Source organism: Lutra lutra, chromosome 5 (genome assembly GCF_902655055.1).
Source record: "Lutra lutra chromosome 5, mLutLut1.2, whole genome shotgun sequence".
NCBI lineage: Eukaryota > Metazoa > Chordata > Mammalia > Carnivora > Mustelidae > Lutra > Lutra lutra.
Window position 1 is genome coordinate 83202961 of NC_062282.1, and position 23239 is coordinate 83226199.

Consider the following 23239-nt stretch of genomic DNA (forward strand, 5'->3'; position numbering starts at 1 on the left):
TCTTTGTGCTTTAGACATGGTGATTCTGGACTCTAAGGGGTGTGAGGAGTACTGAGAAGACCTTCTATAGAAATATTAGACATTACAACCCACCGGTCTGGGAAAGTTTTGTTCTAAGATTGTCCCATGTTCCTCATCTGCATTTCTTGCATTCCAGTGCTATGTAAACTAACCTGGGCTGCACCATGCATTCTGAGGGACCTGGTGCCTGGGCAGTTTCCTCTTACACTTAGCTGCGTAAATAATCCATCTCGGACATGACGGTCAAGGAGAAGACTCATGACCAAACCACTGAAAATCAAACCTCTTTGTCAGAGGCTCCCAGGCAGTTAAAGAAGATGGAGCAGTCTCTAAGAGGTCTTTCTGTTGTTGTCTTTCAAAGAGAATGGGAGACAGAGGGTGGTCTAGCCCCAGAGTGTAACTGTGGCAGCCAGCATAGCCCTTAGGAGGGTGGGAGGCCTTGGATAGATAGATACGGTGCTCTGTACCTTCATCATTTTCATCAAGGAAACAGATCTCAGTGCTGCAGACCTGAGCAAACAGGAACTCTCATCCTCTACCGGTCAAGCACTCTTCTCCTTCTGACCATTTGTTGGTCCTAGTAAGTGTATCCAAAAGAAGTAGCAGAAGTTTATAGACTTAAATTCTAGAAAGTTGTTCTTGGTTTTACATTTCTTAACTTCACTGTGCACATCACCTTAATGAGATAGTAGAGAGGAAGCCGTGAGTTTTGACATCAAAGAAAGTAAGATTTGAATCTCAACTGTGTCCTACTTGCAAAATATGGATAATAATGTTTTCCCTAAAGTAATGTGCTTTTTGGACTGAATGTGATGATACTCAGAGGGCTCAGCACATATTATAGTTTAATGAATTACTAGAATTGTTGATTTTCACTGGTCTTACTATTATAGGGCTTATAATGTTCTTGTAACAGAAAAAAGTATTTCTATGGTATCAACAACACCAAATTACCTGTAAAAACATAAAAATTTCAGTAGTAAGAGATATTACTTTTAAAAAAAGAAGTAAAACTACAGTTTTCCCAAATATAAAAGTCTGTATTGTTTTCTAATTATAAAGCTAATATATGCTCATCATAAAATTTAAAATTATAAACAGTTAATATGGTAGAAAGTAAACATCTCTTAATTGTATACCTTCAAGACTTGGGTTTAATCTTTCAGATTTATATAAATGTACATTCACACATACATGCAGGTATGTGGACCAAGATTTTTTACTCTTCTTTGGCTGATCCAGTTTAGCTCTACAGTATGACCTAGAGATTTTTATATGTCATCACACAGAGCTCATTATTCTTTTTTTTTTTAAAGATTTTATTTATTTATTTGACAGAGAGAGAGAGATCACAAGTAGGCAGGCAGAGAGAGAGAAGCAGGCTCCCCGCTGAGCAGAGAGCCTGATGTGGGGTTCGATCCCAGGACCCTGAGATCATGACCCGAGTCGAAGCCAGAGGCTTAACCCACTGAGCCAGCCAGGTGCCCCAGAGCTCATTATTCTTAAATCCTGCATAGTCTCCCAGTACTTTGATAAACTATAATTTCATATATTATAATGCTGGACATGAAGATTATTTCAAATTTGTAGCAATCAGAAATTATGATAAAATGAAAGGTACATGCTAGAGAATGGCTACCCATTTTTCTAATCTTTTAACAGAATTAATAAAGTAGTTTCAGCCGGATTGATATTAAAATTCTTTTTATATTAATAATGAACAAGATAACATTTTAAACATCTTAAAGCCACTTAAATGCTAACACATATCTTAAAGGCCAGAGTGTTCTTTGCCCACATCACAGCAAAAGTTTAAGCACATATTTGCAGGATATATCTTGAAAGAGAGAAATGTGTCAAAATGAGATAAACGAAGATATTTCAATGACATTTACCATCAGATGAAGTAGACATTACCATGGATGTAGGAAAAATGGAGGCACTCGAGGCATTTATTTTGGGGATTTGAGGAGAAAAAGTGACTCTACCCAGTCTTAATGATAATCAAAAGAAGAATGTGGTATGAGAGGGTCACAAGTAAAAATGAGTTGCATTGTGAGAAATGGTTTTGTTTGCTTTTAATTCTCACAAATAGTGAAATACATTTCAGAATGCATGACAAATCTTACAAAACAGACAAGGTATCAGAAACTGACTATAGATAAATACTGTGCCAGTTTTCATTTTAAAAAATAATCACTTTACAAACTATAAATTAGCAAACCTGATTCTAATCACAAAGAAAAATTCATGGATAGCTTACTCACTGCCAGACTTGTGAGTGTACGGAAAACAAAATGGTGTCCACTAGACACCCATGGGCGCCCATAATGAACAAATCATATTATTAATAGTCTAGTTTTTAAGTTTTTCCAAATAGGCAGATGATAGGGATTTCATCAATACAGCTTAGCAGAAATATCACCAAAAAGTTTTGACAAAGTCATGCTTGCTCTGCTGTGGGTAAGATGATGTATGAATGACCAGATTTTTAAGCTCTTTAGAAGAATGACTCTAAAGTTATTCCTTAATGGTTTTTCTTTATAAAGCTTTCATCAGTTACTTGGATAAAACCAAAAGTGAGCTCTATTTTTTTCAGATGACTCAAGGCTAGGGAGAACAAATGGGTACAGAAACAAAACTTTTACAGAGTGATTTGAAACATGATTAGGAATTAAAAGCAAAAATCATAACCTTGAAATCTCACAGTTGATTCTTACAACCAACTTCCCCTTGCTTCTATCATGCTGTTGAATTCAATGAAGGACATAGTTCCTGTCCATATGATCACACAAAATTTGAAATAACTGGGCTACAGTTTTAAATCCATTAAAAATAAACTGTTCAGCCTTGGGCAGGTTAATTAATAATTTATCTTGGAAATAAGATTGAATTCCCAGTAATACTGTTTATATAAAGTAAAATGCTGACTTCTCTTCATTTTTCTTCTCCCTTGTTCCCATCAGAGTATTTATTGAAAGCCAACTTTAAGATGGGTGCTATGCCAGATGCTATAGATATATTTTTCAAAGATAAGTTAGACAGGTGCCCTGCCACCAAAGTTTAGAATTACATAATTTTGATTACACGGTTTATTATATAGATGAAAGACTTAAGCATAAAAGAAGATTTTTTATTTTCCATTTTTCTACTTCCCCTAACTGAGGTCTTTTTGTTAAGTTACCGAGACTGTTTTGTTTTGAAGATTTATTTATTTTATAGAGACAGAATGAGAGAGAGAAATGATTTTTAATTCTTTCATCTCCGTTCTTCTAGTTATAACTTTATATCATGGAAATTTTCAAACATACACAGAAATAGACAAACAGTAAAATAAACTCTTATGTGTCCATTGTATACCTTCAACAATTATCAACAGGTTTTGCTTATAAGTAATTCTTTTTTTTTTTTTTAAAGATTTTATTTATTTGACAGAGAGAGAAATCACAAATAGGCAGAGAGGCAGGCAGAGAGAGAGGGGAGGAAGCAGGCTCCCTGCAGAGCAGAGAGCCCGACGTGAGGCTTGATCCCAGGACCCTGGGATCATGACCTGAGCCGAAGGCAGAGGCTTTAACCACTGAGCCACCCAGGCGCCCCGCTTATAAGTAATTCTTGTTGGTTTTCTTAGCTGGTTTATATTACCATTGTTTTCCCCTCTAAATACTTTTATGCTTTTGATTACGTCTTTGACCCAAAAACTACTGAGGAGAGACAGAATAGTAAAGTGGTCAAAAACACACACACACACACACCCCGCCACCCACCCACCCACCCACCCCTTTCCCCTCCACACACACATTGTAATTAGACAGCTTGGTTTAAATCCCACATATCCAAATTACTAGCTGAGTAGCTTGGCACATCTTATGTAATCTCTTTCTTGCCATAAGCTTATTCGCCTGTAAAATGGTAATAATAACAGTATCTATTTAATAAAGATTTTGTAAGGATTAAATGAGCTGATTAAGACAAAAATCTCAGCATGCTGCAAGTATGTAGTAAACATTCAGTAAATGTTAGCTATTATTATTCTGATTTCTAAGTTGTTCGAATTGATTTGTTTGTGCTGGTGTTATTAATTTGTGGCTTTACGGCATTGATTATGGAGAAAGTAGGCTGCAGCATGACTTTTCTTGATTCTTGATTTATTGATTGAAATTATGCTTCTGGAATAACACAAGACAGTGTTTTGCAAATATTCTATGGGTCCCTGAAAAGAGGGTCTATTCTTGGTTTATAGAGTAGAGAAATTCACTGGATAGCTATAAATCAGCCTCAATAATTATTTTATTTCCTACTTCCACATTTATTTAAGCCTATTTGATCTTTAAAAAACTGAAGAGTCTTGGGACGCCTGGGTGGCTCAGTGGGTTAAAGCCTCTGCCTTTGGCTCAGGTCATGATCCTAGGGTCCTGGGATCAAACCCCGCCTCAGGATCTCTGCTCAGTGGGAAGCCTGCTTCCTCCTTTCTCTCTGCCTGCCTCTCTACCTACTTGTGATCTCTGTCTGTCAAATAAATAAATAAAATCTTTAAAAAAAAATTGAAGAGTCTTTTAAAGTCTCCCCTAATATACTTCATATACCTCTTGACACCTGCCACCTTTTTTCAAGTAACCAACTAAATTATCTCAAGGGTGAAGACAAGTCACTTTCTTGTGTGCCCTGTTCTTATCTGTTGGGTGGCACTGGTTACATGCTGCAGGGATTTGCCAATTCCATTCCATTTGTCCGGAGCTCCCTTCCCACTTCCCTTCCCTTGGATAAAAGCAACACATCTTAAGTTCCCTGATGTCCTCATATATTAGGTCTTGGTTTTAAGTGTTCCCCGTAGCATCCTGTGCTTTCCTTTCTTATCACTTCTGTGATTATAGTTCTATAGTTCTTATTGATGACATGTAGAAGTCTAGCTACCTCCAAGTACTGTAAGTTCATGAATGGTGGCGTTGTCTCTCTTGTTCCATGCAAAGCACTCTGCACAGAATCTAGCCACGGAAATTTAGCACCCTGGCTTTGAGGCTGAACAGCGGCGTCAGAATTCCTCTGTTTAAAGACTAACTTTGCCATTTGCTAGCTGTGTGTCTTTGGGAAAGGCAGTTAGCTTTTCTGGCATTGGTTTTCTTACATATAAAATGGAGATGGTTAACAATCATCTTATAGGATCGTTATGAAGGTTGGAAGAGATGCGTTTATAAAACAAAGCATTGGCAGCCATGTTCCTAGGTCCTGGGGATATGGTGATAAATGAGACGGAAGAGGTCTTTGCTATCATATGTTTATATCCCAAGGGGCGAGTCAACAGAGGGAAAAAAAATGAGACAAATATTCAAGTTAAGGAGTGGTAAGTGAAATCAAAAGTAGAAGGCAAAGAAGAGGAGGAAGAAGAGAAAAAGTTAGCAATGTCAAGAGCCCGAGTGGGTTTAGATCGGTGGTTAATATACGTTGAATATTTGGGGATGTCCTTTCTGCAGATCTGGTATTTAAGCTGAGATTTGAATGGCAAAAAGGAACTAGTTATATGAAAAACTGAGGGAAGAACATTCTAATCAGAGGGTTCAGTAAGCCTCTGCCATAGAAATGAGATTTGGGTACCTGGGGACAGCAAGAAAGCTGGTATAGTTGGAGTACAATAAGCCACAGGGAAATTATCATCAATTTTGCCCTGTAAACACTACAGTGGGCAAGAGAGGGGAGGCACTTAAAATCCTGACCGGCCCATAGCAGGCACTCAGCAAATGGGAGCTGCTAGTGTTGTCATGGTCATGGTTTTAGTTATTGGGAACAACAAACAATGTCTGAATGAATAAATGAACATTTGAATGGAAATGAATATGATTGCTCTCAGGGAGGATGAAAAAACTGGGTCACAGGATCATTAAGGAACTTAACAAAGCCCACAGACCCTTTGCCTACTGCAAACAGGTCGAGCTTGGGGATAGAAAGGTAAACCTGATTTTGCTTTGAGGAACCAGCAGTGAACCATCACATGAAGTCAGAAGAGCCACCTGCTTTGAAGGAAGTACAGCTAAAATGGTGTATTTGTTGAGTGGATGCAGGATGTATTGTTAGTCATTGAAGTTCACTGTAAACATTTCTAGTGGAAGTTTGTTGGGATAGCCTAACTTTAACAGTCTTCATCTCTTCTCTGTTGGGTAACATACCCCGCTTTTCTTCGGAGTTACCCTCTTTCTGTACTCAGAGTACTTGTGATGTTAGTGGTACAGTGTCTGGCTGGGGTCTGGCCATTTCACACACTTGCATGTCTTACGGACAAGGTCAAAGACTATATGATACAAACTTATTTTTTATCATAAGCCAATTCTGGACCTTTAGATGCAACATTTGAGGGAAATATTCTTTTCCACTGGATATTGTTAAAGTTTTCTGTCCCCTTACAGCCCGCTATTCCTGGTCAGGCTGCTTGGAGGAATGAAGAGATAGATAAGACGGAGAGTGGTGGGCAGCAAAGCAAAGTCTATTGAGCAAGAGTATAAAGCTCCCAGAGAGGGAGGGGGCCTGAATGGGTTGCCCCCAGAGTTTCTAAGTTTAGGAGTTTTTATGAGCTCTTTTTGCAGAACTTTCTTAAGCAATCAGGGTGTGCTGATTCGTGCCCATGAGGGCTCTGGTCACGTATCTGTCTACCTATTAGGTCAATGTCCACAAGCTGATAGTCTATTTTTTTTTTCTTGCTGACATCCAGGAGCTTAGGTCTTAACTGCTCCCCTGGCCCATGATATTGACAAATGCTTTTGTGGTGGATTGTCTTATTTTAGGACTTTCTGAAGAGGTCATTTCTGCAAAGGCTACAAAGCAGAATGTCAGCGCGGTCCTGTCTAAGCTGCAAACCAGGAGGATGTCAGTGCCTTTTTATTTTAGCTTCCTGGCTCCATATTTCCTTGTTGGGGACCCTGGTCCTGACTACCTAGCCACCCAACTAACTCCTAACAATATGATATAATCGTGAAATTGGCAATGACTCTGTGGTCTCAAAAGCTTCAGCTTAAAAATGGAGGCAGGGGGGCGCCTGGGTGGCTCAGTGGTTAAAGCCTCTGCCTTCCGCTCAGGTCATGATCTCAGGGTCCTGGGATCGAGTCCCACATCGGGCTCTCTGCTCAGCGGGGAGCCTGCCTCCTCCTGTCTCTCTCTGCCTGCCTCTCTGACTACTTGTGATCTGTCTAATTAAAAAAAAAAAAAAAAATCTTAAAAAAAAAAAAAAAATGGAGGTAGGAATGAAGTCAAGCCCTAAACACGGAAGTACCACCAAACACGTTGGTGAGCGCCTACGTATCACCTTGCCTAAATGCTCCTAAACACTCCTGTATTATTGATACAATAAATTCTACTTAAGCTCTTCTGTCACAACAGAACAAGTCTCTGTTGGAAGAGAGGTTTTAAAAGATGGGTAATATTTAGACATTGAAACGAAGATTAGGGAAAGTGTGAAAAATACCAAAATCATGCTAAATGCTGAACAAATGTAGAATGGCTTTTTATATAACCTGTCAGATGTGGCTTTCCATATATGGGCTTTGGGAGTTGATTATTAGTTTTTCTTAACAGAAAAGGTATGGGTGGGCCTTCTACAAGTTAACTCTTGTATCCTTTCCCTTAAGTGCTTTTCCTTAATACGCCTCTCTGCTTACCCTAGTCACTTAAAAACTTTAAGAGATCATGTCAAGGCAAAACTTGCATCCAACTGAAACAGGCAGGGTAGGCTTTATTCAAGCTGATTGCATTAGGTGGGAGAGGACAGAGCTGGGTTTGAAATAAACTCTGCTCAAACAAAACAGAAGGGTTTTAAAAACTACCATGGGGTGGGGGTTGTTTTAGGCCACCTGCATTTGCTAATTGGCCTTACCAGAGGAGAAGTAAACATGATTGTATCTTCATGTATCTTTTAAGCTAGGAGGGAGGGGGGCATCACAGTTGGACCCCTCCCCCACCATGGACACTCCCCAGATGCAGGCAAATTCCCTCAATGTTTACATTTCAAAGGCTCCTAGGCCCTTGTGAAAAACAATCCCAAGCAGCAACAGTACAAAAGATTTGTCTCTTGAAGGAACAAAGAAAGATTTAGAATTACAGGTTTTCTAAAGAAAATGGTTCAGGAAAAGGGAGGTCAGCAAGAAAATGCCTGTTTGATTGAGTTGAGGGAAATGTTCAGGCAGTCTTGGTCCACTAAAATGAGATGCCCTGAACATTTCCCCTGAGCAGTATCTTTGTGTGCTCAGCTAAAGCAGCTACATAAATGAATTTAGCATCTTTTTGGATTTGCTCACATTAAAGCTATTGAAACTGGTTCCATTTCCCTCGGAACATAAATTGAGCCCCATCCTGGATGCAGCTCTCTTGCAGGATTTGACTGGTTACAGAGACATTTTGTCCTCCCTGGACAGAAATTTCCATACCATCCCTACCTGTGAAGTTGAGAAAGTAACTATTTTGCATAGCAATTGCAAGGACAAGAAAAAAATAAATAAAAACATGCGCACCCACACATACACACACAAGTGTATAAACAGTACACTTACAGTAACTGTAACAGTTACAGTACAGTACAGTAACAGTTACTTACAGTAACTGACACCTAGTACTCATTATTTATTTTAAAGAGTTACATTTTTAATTAAAGAGTATAAAGAACTGTGTGATTATTGAAGCAGAGGTTATATACGGAGGTCCCTGGGCTGAATTTTGCTTTGCTTATTGTACGGATGCATGTTTTTTGGTTTTATAGATTTAGATTAGTTGATAATATTTTTAAATTAGAGGATTCCACAATCTAAATTGAACTATTTCCTTTTTGATGGATGTTTAGATTGTCTCCACATTTTTGTTAATGTAAACAGTGCTTGAACATGACTTCCTTTAGAGACCATTGAGTGTCTCCCGGGTAGATTCTTTGATGTCAAACTGCTAGACAAACAGGGAACAGGCATTTAACATTTTAAGGGGTATGACCAAATTGTCCTCCAAAGCACTTAAACTGATCTACAGTCCCACCAGCTCATGTAATGGTTCCTAGTTCCTTGTAACTCCTTTTAGGTTTTATACTGTTTTTTTCCCAATTTAATATATTAAAATTTTATTTCGTTGCTTTGTTTTATACTTTCTTGAGGACTTGTGAGGCTCACCTCTTTACTTAAACTTTTGGTGGTTTGCGTCTCCTTTTCTGTGAATTCTCTGAATCTGTTCTTCAACCTTTCTGTGGAAAACTCCAGATTTTTGAAATGCTCTTCTCTTGTGAAATATTCCCCATCTTCCCACCTAAGTCCTCTCCAACATGGTCCTCGTTAATGACTTACATCGTTGTTTTGGTCAGTTTCTTCCCTAGATCTATAGGGGCCTATTTAGCCGGAGCGGCCCCACCTCAGTTGAACAGCCATTTTGTTGTTTATGCAGTAAAACTTAAATTGATCCTGCACCCCCCCCCCCCAGGGGGAACTTATTTAAAAGCAAGTCCAGGAAACCAGTCCCAGGTAACAAAGCCCAAATACAAGGGTGGGTCAGATCAGGTGGAGATAACAGCCGGAATGCAGGGATGAGTCGGTGGAGACATCCAATCAGTAAAGCGCGCAGACTGTCTCCCTAGCTACCAAGGAGTGTGGGCCCCGCCTTTTGGGCACCAATTCTCACCAAGGTGATAGGCTAGTTCAAATGTCTGCTATAGGGTAACTTGTAATTCAATTGGTCACTTATGTGTGACCTAGCATGACTGTGCATATGTCTCTGTGTGTTACAATCTCATTGGCCACCTGTGTGTGGCCAGGCCCAACCACATGGCCTTTGCTTTATAAAAGTTAGTCTGTGAGGCAGGGAGGGGTCGTGCTTTCTGTAAGAGGCGTGGCTCCGGCTGGTTAGTTTGATTCTCGATGCTTGGCGCGAAATAAAAGCTTTGCTTGACCTTCGCTTTGTATCAGTCTCGCTCCTTTAATCACGGACCCATTATTGGGGGACCCAACACTGGGGACCCAACAGATCCACACGGCGGAATCTGTTTCATCCTTAACACATTTATCAGATGACTTTCATAAATGTCAGTGACGCCTGCCAGCACAAGAATACCAAAAAGAATGAAGTTCCTGGATTTGAGGGACTAGGTTAATAAAACAGAAGAGGTGGGGGATATGTGGGAAAGAAGCATTGCTGTCCTCTCCATTTTGAGGAGAATAAATCTGAGGTATAGTAAATGTTTGTTCAGTGACTGAGTACAGGGCAGCTTTGGATAATGGATTATTTTACAAATATAATCAGTCCACATTCTTGTATGCCTCTAATCAAATTTGCCCTTAATGACAATGAGCTGATTCCGGGGCCTGCTTGCTCTCATTATGTTAATCCTCTAGGAGAACGTGTATTTGATGGAGCACTTCAAAGTGTTTTTTGTAAGCTTTTTCCTTGGTCACCCTTAATGCCTTGGCTGATGAAATGAGGGAGAGGGGCTGTGCTTGCCTGCTTTTAGTTTGTTAGTTTGTTTGGTTTTCCACCTCTGTTCCCAAGCCAAGCCAGTGAATTTCCTTTCCCCATTTTGCACTTTCCAATTCAAAGAGAAGAGGGGGAAAAAATAGAATATCGAGTTGTCAGCAAACACTCTGTCTTAAATAATTGAATAACAAGCACTATTATCCCAAAATACCTCCAAAAAAAGATGTGCAGCAGATAAAGAGGAGAACAAAAATCTCTGCCTTCTACAGGGCAAACTAGGTGACAGGCTGAAACTTCACATTCACGACAACGTGCAAAGCACAATATCCACATCCATGCTTTATATATGCTTATTTAACACCGATGGCAGATGCAAAATAGACCATCGTTTCTGAGATGCTTCATGTCTGCATTCAACTAATAGGCCTGGAGAATACATGCGAGCGTAGTACGACTCTGTCTGTCTTCCATCCCAGGATTTAATCTTTTCCATTGCTTATTCAATTGGAAACTAAGTCAATTTACAAAGTGAAGGGAAAGAAATAGCCCATCCTTGAGTGGATAGCTTTGGTTTAAGTGAGAATTGTTTACCCTGGGTTATCGAAATGCTCCATTCCGCCCTATTTTAAATAACTTTCTGCGACTTCTCCTGGGACAGCATGCCAGTTTCAAGACTCGCCTATTAGGAAAACCTTGCTGATATTCAGCCTAAGTCAACAATTTCTCTTTTTCTCTAATTGTTCCTTCTCTCTCTCTCTCTCTGGCTCCTTGGTGACCCGCAGTGAGTGTAAACCAGGGAGGCTCCTGCTACCTTTCACTTTCTACCACTTCCCGTCTGTTGATTTCCATCTGAAGATTCACCCTTCTTCCCATGAAACTGTCCTTTCCTCGTGAGATGTCTCATAACATATACTCTTATTAATGTCTTTAGAACTACAGAATGGTAGCGTTCGAAAGGCTTCGAAAGGCTTATGGATCTCCCCTTTTCTATTTGTAAATGAGACAGATGTAGTCCAGGTATGCCGCATGACTGACCAGCCACGTGAGTAGCTGGTGAGAGGAGAGCAAGAGCTGAAGCCTGAAACCCTGGGGGTAGAACCAAAAAAATGCCCACAGGGTTCAGGCACGTGGTATAAATAAGTGAAGTGAGTTGGGCGTATGACCATAGTTGGGGGGTTGGCTGGTGAAGCAGGGATGGCCTGGAGAGCTATGCCCCGTGCGAAGGAGGCAGCTATTAGTCAAAAATCACTTTTGTCAAGTATTCTGAGCCTGCAGGAGAAAGCTGGATTCGGGATTGTTGTGTGAAACACCCTGACTTTAAAAATATTTTCAATTAAGATCACATTTGACCCTGAACAACATGGATTTGAACTGAGTGGGTCCACTTACATGCATATGTTTTTCAGTAAATACACATACAGTATTGTGAATGTATTTTCTCTCCCTTATGATTTTTTTTCTTTTCTTTTTTTTTTTTTTATATTTTATTTGTTTATTTGACACACAGAGAGAGAGATCACAAGTAGGCAGAGAGGCAGGCAGAGAGAGAGGGGGAAGCAGGCTCCCTGCGGAGCAGAGAGCCCGATGCGGGGCTCGATCCCAGGAACCCGAGACCAAGACCTGAGCTGAAGGCAGTGGCCCAATCCACTGAGCCACCTAGGCGCCCCGATTTTTTTCTTTTTAAAGATTTTATATATTTATTTGTCAGAGAGAGCACACAATTAGGCAGAGCAGCAGGCAGAGGCAGAGAGAGAAGCAGGCTCCCTGCAGAGCAAGGAGCCCGATGCGACACTCGATCCAGGACCCTGGGATCATGACCTGAGCCGAAGGCAGTGGCTTAACCAACAGAGCCACCTAGGCATCCCTAATTTTCTTAATAATGTTTTCTCCATATACTTTATCATAAGAATACCATATGTAATATGTACACAAAACATATGTTAATCGACTATTTATGTTATCCTTAAGTCTCCCAGTCACCAATAGGCCAGTAGTAGTAATGTTTTGGGGGAGTAAAAAGTTACATGCAGATTTTCGTCTGTGCATAGGGTTGGTGCCCCTAGCTCCTGCCGTCGTTCATGATCAAACGTACTTTAAAATACTCTGCAGATAAAGTAAGTTGATTGAATCCAGCCTTCAGGGCAGTAGTTTACAAATAATACTACAGAATTTCATAGGATTTCTACATTTGTAGAATGATATTAAGAACTAGAAGTATCCTGATACTTACAAAATCCACCTATCTGAGTTTATGGCTGTGGAAATTAAAAACAAAAGGAAAAATATAATAGCTTAAAGTATTGGTCTTCCAATCCCATGTTATGACCACGTAATGACAAAGTAGACTTCCCTCCCCCCCTCACTTTAGCCTTGGTTCGTGTTCTGCTTTGGCTGATTACTTGTCAGGCAGACATGACACTGTCGGAACTGGAAAGAGCTTGTATGATTGAGCCTGGTCTTTTGCATTGCACCTGTTGGCAATGGGTAAGATGTGCCTTAGCTAACCCTGGCTCAGGGAGGATGAGTGACCTCTGGAACAGACCTAGACTCACACAATAGTTTAGAGCCAAACCCAGGTGAGGTCAGCCAAGATCAGCCAAACCCCAGCCAAATGCTCGGATGTGTTCTTAAGGAAGAAAGAAATACTTGTTTTAATTTATTACAAGTGTATGGTTTTGTATCACACAGTAATAGCTAAGTTATAGATTCTCAGTAACTCATTACACAGTTGAAGATACACAGTAAGTAGATGGCAGAATCAGAATTAGGTCAGGGCTCCAGAATGTGGATCCAGTGTATTTTCTACTCTGATCTCTGATCTTTCTACTCTTAAACTCTCTGATCTCTCTGTCACTTCCTCCGTATTTCCTACAGTCTATTTGTCACACTAAAGCTGGCAAAATGGGGCTGATCTTTGAGTCGTCTTTGCATAATTTTCTTGCAGGAATGATTTCAGTCTTTGTATACACCTACCAGAGCTTTGAATGGAGTTTTGAGATTTCCAGAGAGATAAATGAAAATAATCTAGCTTGAATGCTGCTAGACAATTAAGTTTTGCACAACCAGAATTTGAATTTACATGAAATTAAACCAATCTCTGTGCAAGATGGAGTAGTTCAGAATTACCACTAATTTAATTGAGGTTGCTTAAATGGCTTGTAATCGGTATGATTGTTGCCAATTGCTTGCATCTTCAGCAAGGTAATCAGAACCCACTCAGCAATTTCTACCTCCAAATCAATTAAACTGTAAAACATATCCTTTATTTTAAGAAAGTTTATGGTTTGGATTTTACTTTATTTACAGTTAAGTCTTTATTGCATTCTAATTTACATGCCTAGAAACATTCATATAGTTTTTTTTTTTTTTTTTCCCTTCAACTCTTCATTCATTTTTCCCAGTAACAGATTCTGTGAAGATTATGCCCTCTTTTGGGCTACCAAAAATAATACCAGCCTCTTAGGGTTGTGACCAGGTATAAATTGTTAGACATGCATATGCTCACAACAGCAGTAGGCATATTGTGAAAGCTCACTATTAGCAACATTTTTTTCTTGCTGTTGTTATAATCTGCTATTAGGCTTACCTTTCTGGTTCCACCCACCTGTCTTGAAAGTAGCATTGAGGAGAGCCTGGGTGGCTTAGCCGGTTAACTGCCCGCCTTTGGCTCTGGTGGTGAATCCAGACAGATTCTTGGGATCAAGCCCCACGTGGGCTCCCTGCTTAGTGGGGCAGCTGCATCTTTCTCTGCCATTCCCCTTCTTGTGCTCTCTCTGTTTTTCTCTCTCTCTGTCAAATAAATTTTAAAAATAAAAAAAAATAAGGTAGCTTTGCTAAGATTTAATAAAGATGAGCTTGGGTACATGGCTGTGGAATAAATTTCCTACTCTCACCCCTCATTGATGCCAAAAACCACATGGACATGAGTAGCTCCTTGACTATGATTCTAAGTGACATCCGTGGCCCCGGAAATGTAAGTGATGACATTTACCTATCAGAGGTGATATGAGTGACAAGAAAGGTCCATGAGAATTAGAAGATTCTCTTTTGAAGAATTTGAGAAATAAAATATTCCCCTGAGAGAGCTTAATATTGTTCAAGACAGTGCCTCTCAGACTTGTATGTGCATACAAACTCTCTGATGATCTTGTCAAAGTGCAGGTTCTGAGTCATTTTTTTGCAATGGGGCTCGAGAGTCTTCATTTCTAACAAGTTCTGATGATGCCAGTGCTGATGGTCTGTGGACCACGTTTTGAGGAGGTAGTTCTCAACCCCAGTGTGCATAAAGATCACCAGGGGCACTCATCGAATGCAAATTTCATGGACTCTCCCCCAGGGACTTTTACACAGTGGATCTAGGAATTTCCATTATCGAACAAGTCCCTGAGCTCAAGAGAACACATTCTGAGAAATGGTCTCAAGGCCTTGAATCTGTGGAGGGGCAGGTGCCTCCAGGATTGTCACCTTCTAAGTCCTGAAGTTGATCTTCAGAAGAATGTTTTTACAGATGGCTAATCTGTTGTACTAAATTAACAAAAAGAGGGAGAGAGAGAGAGAGGAATTGTGGTTTCATGTGTAAGCAGTTTTAGAACACTAAGTCAGTAGTGTGAAAATCTCTCTTTGGTGCAGGCCTTTCAGCCTCTCGCATGTGATCATGTATATAAAGATATTCCCCACTTGTTATTTCTGAGATGCCAAACATCATTTCCCAGAAGAGTGTTTTTAGAAACACGACTTGGGAAGTGCCACCCTTAACTGGTTTGGCTCTGCTGCTCCTTCCTGAAGAGAGAATAAAATGAGCAGTGGCTGTTCAAATGCTGGGCTCCAAATCTGGGAAGATTCCTGGCCCGTAGAGTTGCTGCTCCAATGAAACGATTTTCTTTCGGGACAGTGGACTCTCACGGACAGGATTCTCCAGAACACTCTCAGCTTTCTCAGAAATGTTGTCGAGGATGTTTGTGTTCATACATTAATGTTTAATTAATAATCTAGAAGGTGTTTTCCTAGGTGGGGCCCTGTGTATTCCTCTTAGTGTCAAATAGGCATATCAATTCAGATAATGTCAACAGGAGAGGACAGAGACTGTGAATGTACAGGGTTCCATGTGGGTAAGCAACTTTTTAAAATGATTTCTAAATCAGAATGTATAAAGATTCAGTGGATTTATTTATATACCCATCTAGCAGCACCCACACACTTATTCCACCTTCTGCTTGTTAACAAGGTGATGTCTCCATGTTTCTTTCTAAAGCTAATCCCTTCACTATGTACTAGACTCCAGCCCTGTCACCTCCTCGAGGGCAGAGTTCCAGAAATTGTCCTCTCTCATTCCTACATCATTGTTTTCATTGGCTCCTAAACACATTGTTAATTCTGTTACCTTGAAAAATAAAAACTTATTTGCTGTTTCCCTGTGTTTTAAAATATTCCTAAAAAGTCACCTATACTACCTCTGTCTCTAATGTCTTTCCTCAATTGTTTCCTAAGCTCACTCTAACTGTGCTTTTCCTCACTGTGCAACTGAAGCTACTTTTGCCAAGATCACCACTGGTCTACACTTTGCTAATGACAGTGGACAGTGATATTCTCATCTTATTTATCAGGAGCATTGGATATATTTGATTGCTCTCCACTTCTTGACATAGTATTCAGAACATCACATTCTGGATTTACCTCCTATTCCATTGGTGACTTACTTGCAGTTCCTTGGAGAATTTTTCTCCTTTTTCTAATCATTTTAATGTTGAGTGTCCAGAATCTAACTTTCCCTTCTTCTTTCTCTCTTCGTTTCTTTTCTCAGCTTTTCTCAACTTTTCTCAGCTTCCCTTCTCTTTCCTTTCATTCCTTTCCTCCTCTTCTGTATATATGCTCTCTCTTGGTGATTCTTATCCTGTCTCACAACTTCCAGTATTTTTGGTATATTGCCATTGTCAAAATTATATCTCTGTCCCAGACCTTTCTCTTCAACTTCTCATGCTTGTATCTAATTGCTCATCATCTGCACATGGTCCCATAATTCAACCTATCAAACCAAATGCATCCCAAACCTAACACCTCACCATACCCTTCAAATCCACTCCACCCACAGCCTGCCACATCTTAATTGCCTCCAGTGGCTTCAGCCAAAATGCTTGATGAATCTTGACTCCTTTTCTGCCTCTCATACCCAACATCCACTCCCCCAGAAAATCCTAATGGCTCTAACTTAAAAATATCCACAAAATGGCTACTTCTCCACACTCTCATTCTCTCTCACTGACACTATTTCTTTAGGCTCCTAACTGGTCTCCTTGCTTCTCTCCTTGTCTCTTACAGTCTAGATTCAACACAGCAGCTACAGTTATACTGCTCTGGAAGTCAACTTGTGTAGCTCCTGTGTTTAAAATTTTCCAATAGCTTCTGATTTTACAGAGTAAAAAGAAATGGCCTGAAAGACTCTATGTGGTCTCATTCCCACATCATTCTTTTCTGAACTGATCTTGTAATGCTGGCACTTTGGACTTCTTGGTATCCTTCAAACATGCTGCACACATATCTGTCTTAAAGTTGCTACACCAGCTCTTTCCTCAGTCTGGAACATCCTTGTCCTAGTTATCCACAAAACTAACTTCCTCGTGTATTTTATGTCTTTACTAAAAGATTACTTTATTATTAAGAACACCATTTAATAATAATAATAATATTACAATAAACACTCTGTTTATTGTTGCAAAGCATTTACCATCTGTGGGACTCTTGGTCAGCCTTAGCATTATATTCTTTTCCTAATTTCTATTCCATTCATCACCTTATGCTATACAATCTAATTCTTATTCATTGTTATATATTTTTTTAAGATTTTATTTATTTATTTATTTATTAGAGAGAGAGAGAGAGAGAGAGAGAGAGAGCGGGTGGGCACAAATAGGCAGGCAGAGAGAGAGGGGGACGCAGACTCCTGGCTGAGCAGGGAGCCCGATGTGGGGCTCAATTCCAGGGATCATGATCTGAACCGAAGGCAGATGCTTAACCATCTCAGCCATCCATGTGCCCCTTATTCATTGTTTTAAATCAGCATTATTGAGTTATAATTTACATACAAAAAAATAACCATTTTAGTGTGCATGTTAATGAGTTGAAACAAATGTATATGTGCATTCATATATATATACCATCTCTGTCAGATTTAAAACTCTTCCATGTTTTCCCCCCAAAGTTCTCTTTGCCTTTTCCCAATTTCATCTCACATCTCCCACCGGAGTCAATGTTTGATCTGTTTGATAGAGTTGATTTTGTTTTTTATATAGTTTAATATAAATGGAATAGCACAATATGTGGTCTTTTCTGTCTAGCTTCTTTCATTCACCATGATGTTTATGAGAAGTATTCATGTTTTGTATATCAGTAATTTATTCATTTATGCTATTTAGTAATATTCCATTGTGTGAATTTTTAATAGTTTATTTATACATTCATTTGTTGTCCACCATTTGGAGTGTTGTCAGGTCAAAGCTATTATGAATAAAACTGCTATGAAGATTTTTGTACAAGACTTTCTGTAGAGGTATATTTGCATTTCTCTTGTGTAAATGCCAAGTATTGGAATGCTGGTTCATAATATAAGAATGTATTTATTTTTTTAAGAAACTGCCAAGTTGTTTCAAAAGTGATTAGACCATTTTACATTACTACTGGCAATGTATAAGAGTTCCAGTTGCTCTATATTTTCACCTTTACTCGATATTATCATTTATTATCACTACCATTTTGTTGCTCTAATGGTATGCAGGGATATCTCTTTGTGGTTTTAATTTGCATTCTCCTTCTAACTAATGATGTTGAACATCTTTTCATGTGCTTAGTGTGTATTCATTTATCTTCTCATATGGGGTGTCCAAGTCTTCTGTCCATTTTTTAAATTAGGTTGTTTGTCTTTGAGCTCTAAGAGCTATTTATAAATCTTGGGTGCAAGCCCTCTGCCAGACAGATACATTTGTCATTATTTTCTCCTAGAAATGAGTTGGAAGGCAACTGAATGGCTCAGTCTGTTAAGCGTTTGCCTTCAACTTAGGTGATGATTCCAGGGTCCTGGGATTGAGTCCTGCCTTGGAGGGGGGGGTGGTCCCTGCTCAGTGGGGAGTCTGCTTCTCTCTCTCCTTCTGCCCTCTGGCTCATGCTCTCTCCCTCTTGCTCTCTATCTCAAATAAATAAATAAAATCTTAAAAAAAAATAAACGTTGGGAAGAGTAATGCAGTCTGGGATAGAATTGAGGAAACATAAGCTGACTATCTTAAACTAAAGACCTATGATCTTGAAGCCTTTCCTTGAGTGTTGAGTTTTAAAAACCAATATTTTACTTCCCTGTCAGAAAGCCTTGTTCATTTGTTTGCTCGTTTTGGCCACTTTGATTCTTCTGCTCAGCAAGTCAATATGTAATTATGCCAGTGCAAGTCTGCTGGTGATGCCTTCAAGCCAGTCCACCCTAATATCCCCTTACAAAGCCTCTTCATTAAAAAGTAAGTTATCTCAGAGATGATGGCGTCTCCTCAGGGTATAGAATATCCATCTTCTTTTAACTTTTGCAAAATTGCAGAGTAAGGAAGAAATCTTCAGGACAGTGAATCCATTTCATAAAATGGCTCCCACAGTACCTTCCCTTAAGATGCTCTAGGCAATATCAGCATTCCATGGAGGCTCCAGGTCACTGGCAGTATCCCCAGTAAGATTAAGAGTCTCCGCTGAATGAATGTGGAAATAGACAGTAGCCAAACCATACTGAGTTTGTCTCCATACTAGAGTAACATACCAGATTTGCTTTCTAAGTTGAATTTCTTCAGTTGGATTGAGTTGTCAGAGTGGAAAAGGAAGGAAAAGATACAATTCAAAAGTTAATGAAAAGAGAGTAACTGCTAATTATAGCATTGAACGAAAACAATAGTAAATGCAGAGAACTTGCCAGCTCTGTATCACTATATTCAAAACTAAAGACAGTGCCAAATAGTTAGTAGATACATATATAATGTTTGTTGAATGTCATCAAGCTAAATTTTGACTAAATTTTGACTAGGCACCAGTCACTGTAGGATCTTCACAGATACTATTCCATTTAGTTCTTACTCCCCTGAACAAAGCATGCATTAGGCAATGTTACTTTAGTTTTACAAATAAGAAACTTGAAGTTCATAAGGTCAAATTACCTGCCCCAGTTCACACAGCTGTAGAGTCGAAATCAAAACCCAGACTCTCTAACATGTAACCACCATGCAAAATTACCCCAAAAGTGAAAGGGTAACATTAACGTTTTTATTTACTGCACTTAACAGGGATTCTACACACTTATAAGTGCATATACACACAGGGTGCCTGGGTGGTTCAGTTGGTTAATAAACAGCTGCCTTTGGCTCAGGTTATGATTCCAGGGTCCTGGGATCAAGCCCCACATCAGGTTCCGTGCTCAGCAGGGAGCCTGCTTCTCTCTCTCCCTCTGCCTGCCTCTCTGCCTACTTGTGATCTCTATCTCTCTGTCAAAATAAATAAATAAAAATCTTTTTTAAAAAAGTGCATATACACATAACACAGCACTATTAAGTTTTGTACATAAAGCCTGTAAAGTACCTAACTTTCTGAGTTTCTTTGTATACAGTCCAACTTAACAAGTAGTAAGAGCGTATTTTTAATCATGAGTCAGTCAAAAACGTCTATTAAGTACCTATTTTACTCTTTGCTTTTGGAGTAGCTATTAGAAGGAATGTATATACATAGATATATATACACATACAGGGAGACAAGGTCTGCTACACCCAGAATGACATTTTCATATTACATGCTTAGGGTCTGGCTTCTTTCTTGTAGTGCCCAATAACTTATAGCTACCACAGTTTTATTGTTTTCTTAATGATTTTATTGCATATTACTAATGCATTGTGATAACTCAGTACCATTAAATGTGTATATGTGCATGAACTTGTTTGGAGGGCACAAAATAGCTAAAAATCTCTGATTTCCTGTACCTTACATTATAGTTGGGGAAGAAGATAATATACAGAATGTATTAGTAGATCAGATGGCATTTTTACATGAATAAAATAAAAGGAGTGGGAATATATAAGAAGTAATGAAGAGGAGGGTTCCATTTTAGTCCAAGGTCAGAGAAGACCTTACTAAGAAAGTGATGTTTCAAGATTTAAAAGAGATGAGAAAAGAAATGGTATGCATTCATAGAAAGCAACATCCCAGACAGAATAATTCAGACTTCAAAAAAGAGGTCCCTCTGGTGATAAATGCTTGGAATTGTCAGCATATAAAGAGTATTTAAAACCAAAGGATGGAATGAGGTTGAATAAGAAATGAGTGAGATGGAGAAGTCCAAGGACAGCCATGGAGGCTTTCCAATGTTGAAAGGGCCCGAGAACAGAGCAGCAGGAGTGGCCAGTGAGAGAGGTGGAAAATTAGGTGATAATGGTGGCCTGGAATCCACAGAACAAAGTGGTTTGGGGAGGAAGAGATGATGGAACACAGTTACTGTCTCCAATCTCCCCTTTCCAACCCATTCTCCGTAATGTAGTGAGAATGGTCTTCTTAAGTGAAAGTCTTATTGTATTACATTCTTTCTTAAAATACTCTGTGAATCCACATTGCCTATAAAATAAGGTTTAGTCTGCCTAACCTGTCTTATAAAGAGCTTCAGAAACCCAATTCATTACTTCTCCAATTTCGTCTCTTACTACATCTCTCTTTAATTTGTTCATTCAGCAAACTTTCTAAGTACCTCTTACGTTCTAAGCACTCTTCTGGATACTAGGCAGAGAATAATATGGAAGGCAGACAGGATCTCTACCCACATGGAATGGACATTTTGTAGGGTGTGGGATGAATAGAGAGTAAGTAAATAAATGAGTAAATGAGGTAGATAGTTCCCTGCTCTCTCCCCAACAACAGTGGAGCTTGAGAACTTGACCAAAGTGCTCAGTTGGTATTTGTTGAATGAATGACTGAATAAAGGTGATTTCAGATGGCAGTTGGTACTATAAAGGAATTTGGGAGGGAAAATCATTGGCAACTGAGAGCAGGCTACTCAGTATGACCACAGAAGACATAAGACCTTTTATTTTAATCTCTAGCCATATGGAACTTCTTTTAGTTTGTTGAGGATACCCATGTTCTGTTCAGTCCCTGGGGTTTTGAAGATCCTATTCTTTTTGTCAAGGAATGCCCTTTCCCTCCTTGTTCTCATAGCTGGTCTTTGCCTAGCTAATTCTGACCTTTTCTAGTTGAGCATTAAACTTATAACTCCTCTAAAAAGCTTTCTGTATCCATCAACTCTTTAAACTAGGTTAGGTGCTTCTTGTAATTGCTTGAAGCATTCCGTCCTTAGCTTGATGGTAGCTCTTACCTTGCTGTATTTTCACTGATAACCACGCATAAGAGGAAATCGTAGAGAGGGAAGGAAACTGCTATGATTAATTACGGATGTGGTGCTTTTCTATGGTTTGACAGCAGAAGAAGTCAATGCAGGCTGGTTTCTGCACTGGTTGTGCAGCCTTATACCTTTCATGGTACTTTGTGTATTGGAGGACTTTTTTCCCCCTTAACTGCCAAGCACAGGCAACTAATTTATCTATTGGCTTCTTCTCTTTGTTTACTTGTTTATAACTGGCTTTATTCCAAATGATCTCTGACATAGAACAAGCATCAATGCCCATCAGTACCTATCAAAGCAGAACTGTAACATTAGTACGCCTAGGATTTACATTTTGATTTTAGAGAAGGAAAATCCTTAATCCTTTGTCTTTCCAAGTGGTTTTAAACTTGTATAGGACCATGAGACATTTTTGTTTGTTTTGTTTTGTTTTAAATCTGATGAATTCTTCTCCCTAAAAGAAAAAAAAATGCATATTTCTCTCTTTCCACACAAAATTTTATATGCAAGTTTTAGGGATTTACCGACCCCAGAAGCTGTTTATGTTTAAGATCCCCTGATAGATCTCAACCTTTAAGCTTGAAAGGCAAGGAAACTTGGTTTTGCAAATTAGGGTCATTAAAGAAAGAACAGACTTTTGAACTGAAAGGTCATGCTGTCATTCTGGTTTGGGAAAGGAGATGGACATCCCAGCTCTACCTGGATGGTAGAACCCATGAGTTATGTATGTGCTAATGGAGCCTATCCTCACGTCTTCTAGTGGGAGGAAAGATAAAATTGGTTCTCTGCAGAAGAAGACAAGGGGTCTCATCCACCCAGCTGCTGAAAGACAGGCGAGGTGATGTAGGCTGTAACAGGAAGTGCTTCCAGGACCCTCTGGGAGTTCAGCCAGTAAAGACAAGTTGATTTGACTGCTGACCCACTTGCGGTATCAAACCACCCAGATTCATTCAGGCAGCTCATGAGATAATGAAGTGTGAGTTTAAAATAGCCTGAAATACATGAGAACCTGACACTACATTTACTAATGGAGATGATTTATGGTGTCACATTTAGCAATGTTTTGGTCCTGACAGCACCGTTTGTATTCATCTTAGCATAAGAAGATCAGAGAGCAGGTATGTAACCAGAACCTCAAGTATTCTGAATGTTTGCATTTGTCTGTGGTTGAGACTTTTAAAGTGGCTTGCCTCTGAGAAGCAGGAGGAGGAGAAATGTGCTTTTTATTAAGATTTTTGGCAAATAATTGCATTATAGGAGCACAGTCTTTTAGGGTCAGCACTTTGTATCTAATTACCAGTGAACATAACGGATGGTTCCTCTGACTTGTCATTTCTGCTCTGCAGGTACTTAAGATAATCCTCTGTAACTTTTCTGGTTAAAGTGAATTTATTGCTG

The 23239-nt window shown here is 39.4% G+C and overlaps 1 pseudogene; it reads right to left on the reverse strand.

Annotated features, from left to right (window-relative positions):
* The window catches only part of LOC125101167 (nicotinamide phosphoribosyltransferase-like), a 66055-nt pseudogene that overhangs the window by 13566 nt on the left and 29250 nt on the right, over positions 1-23239 (reverse strand).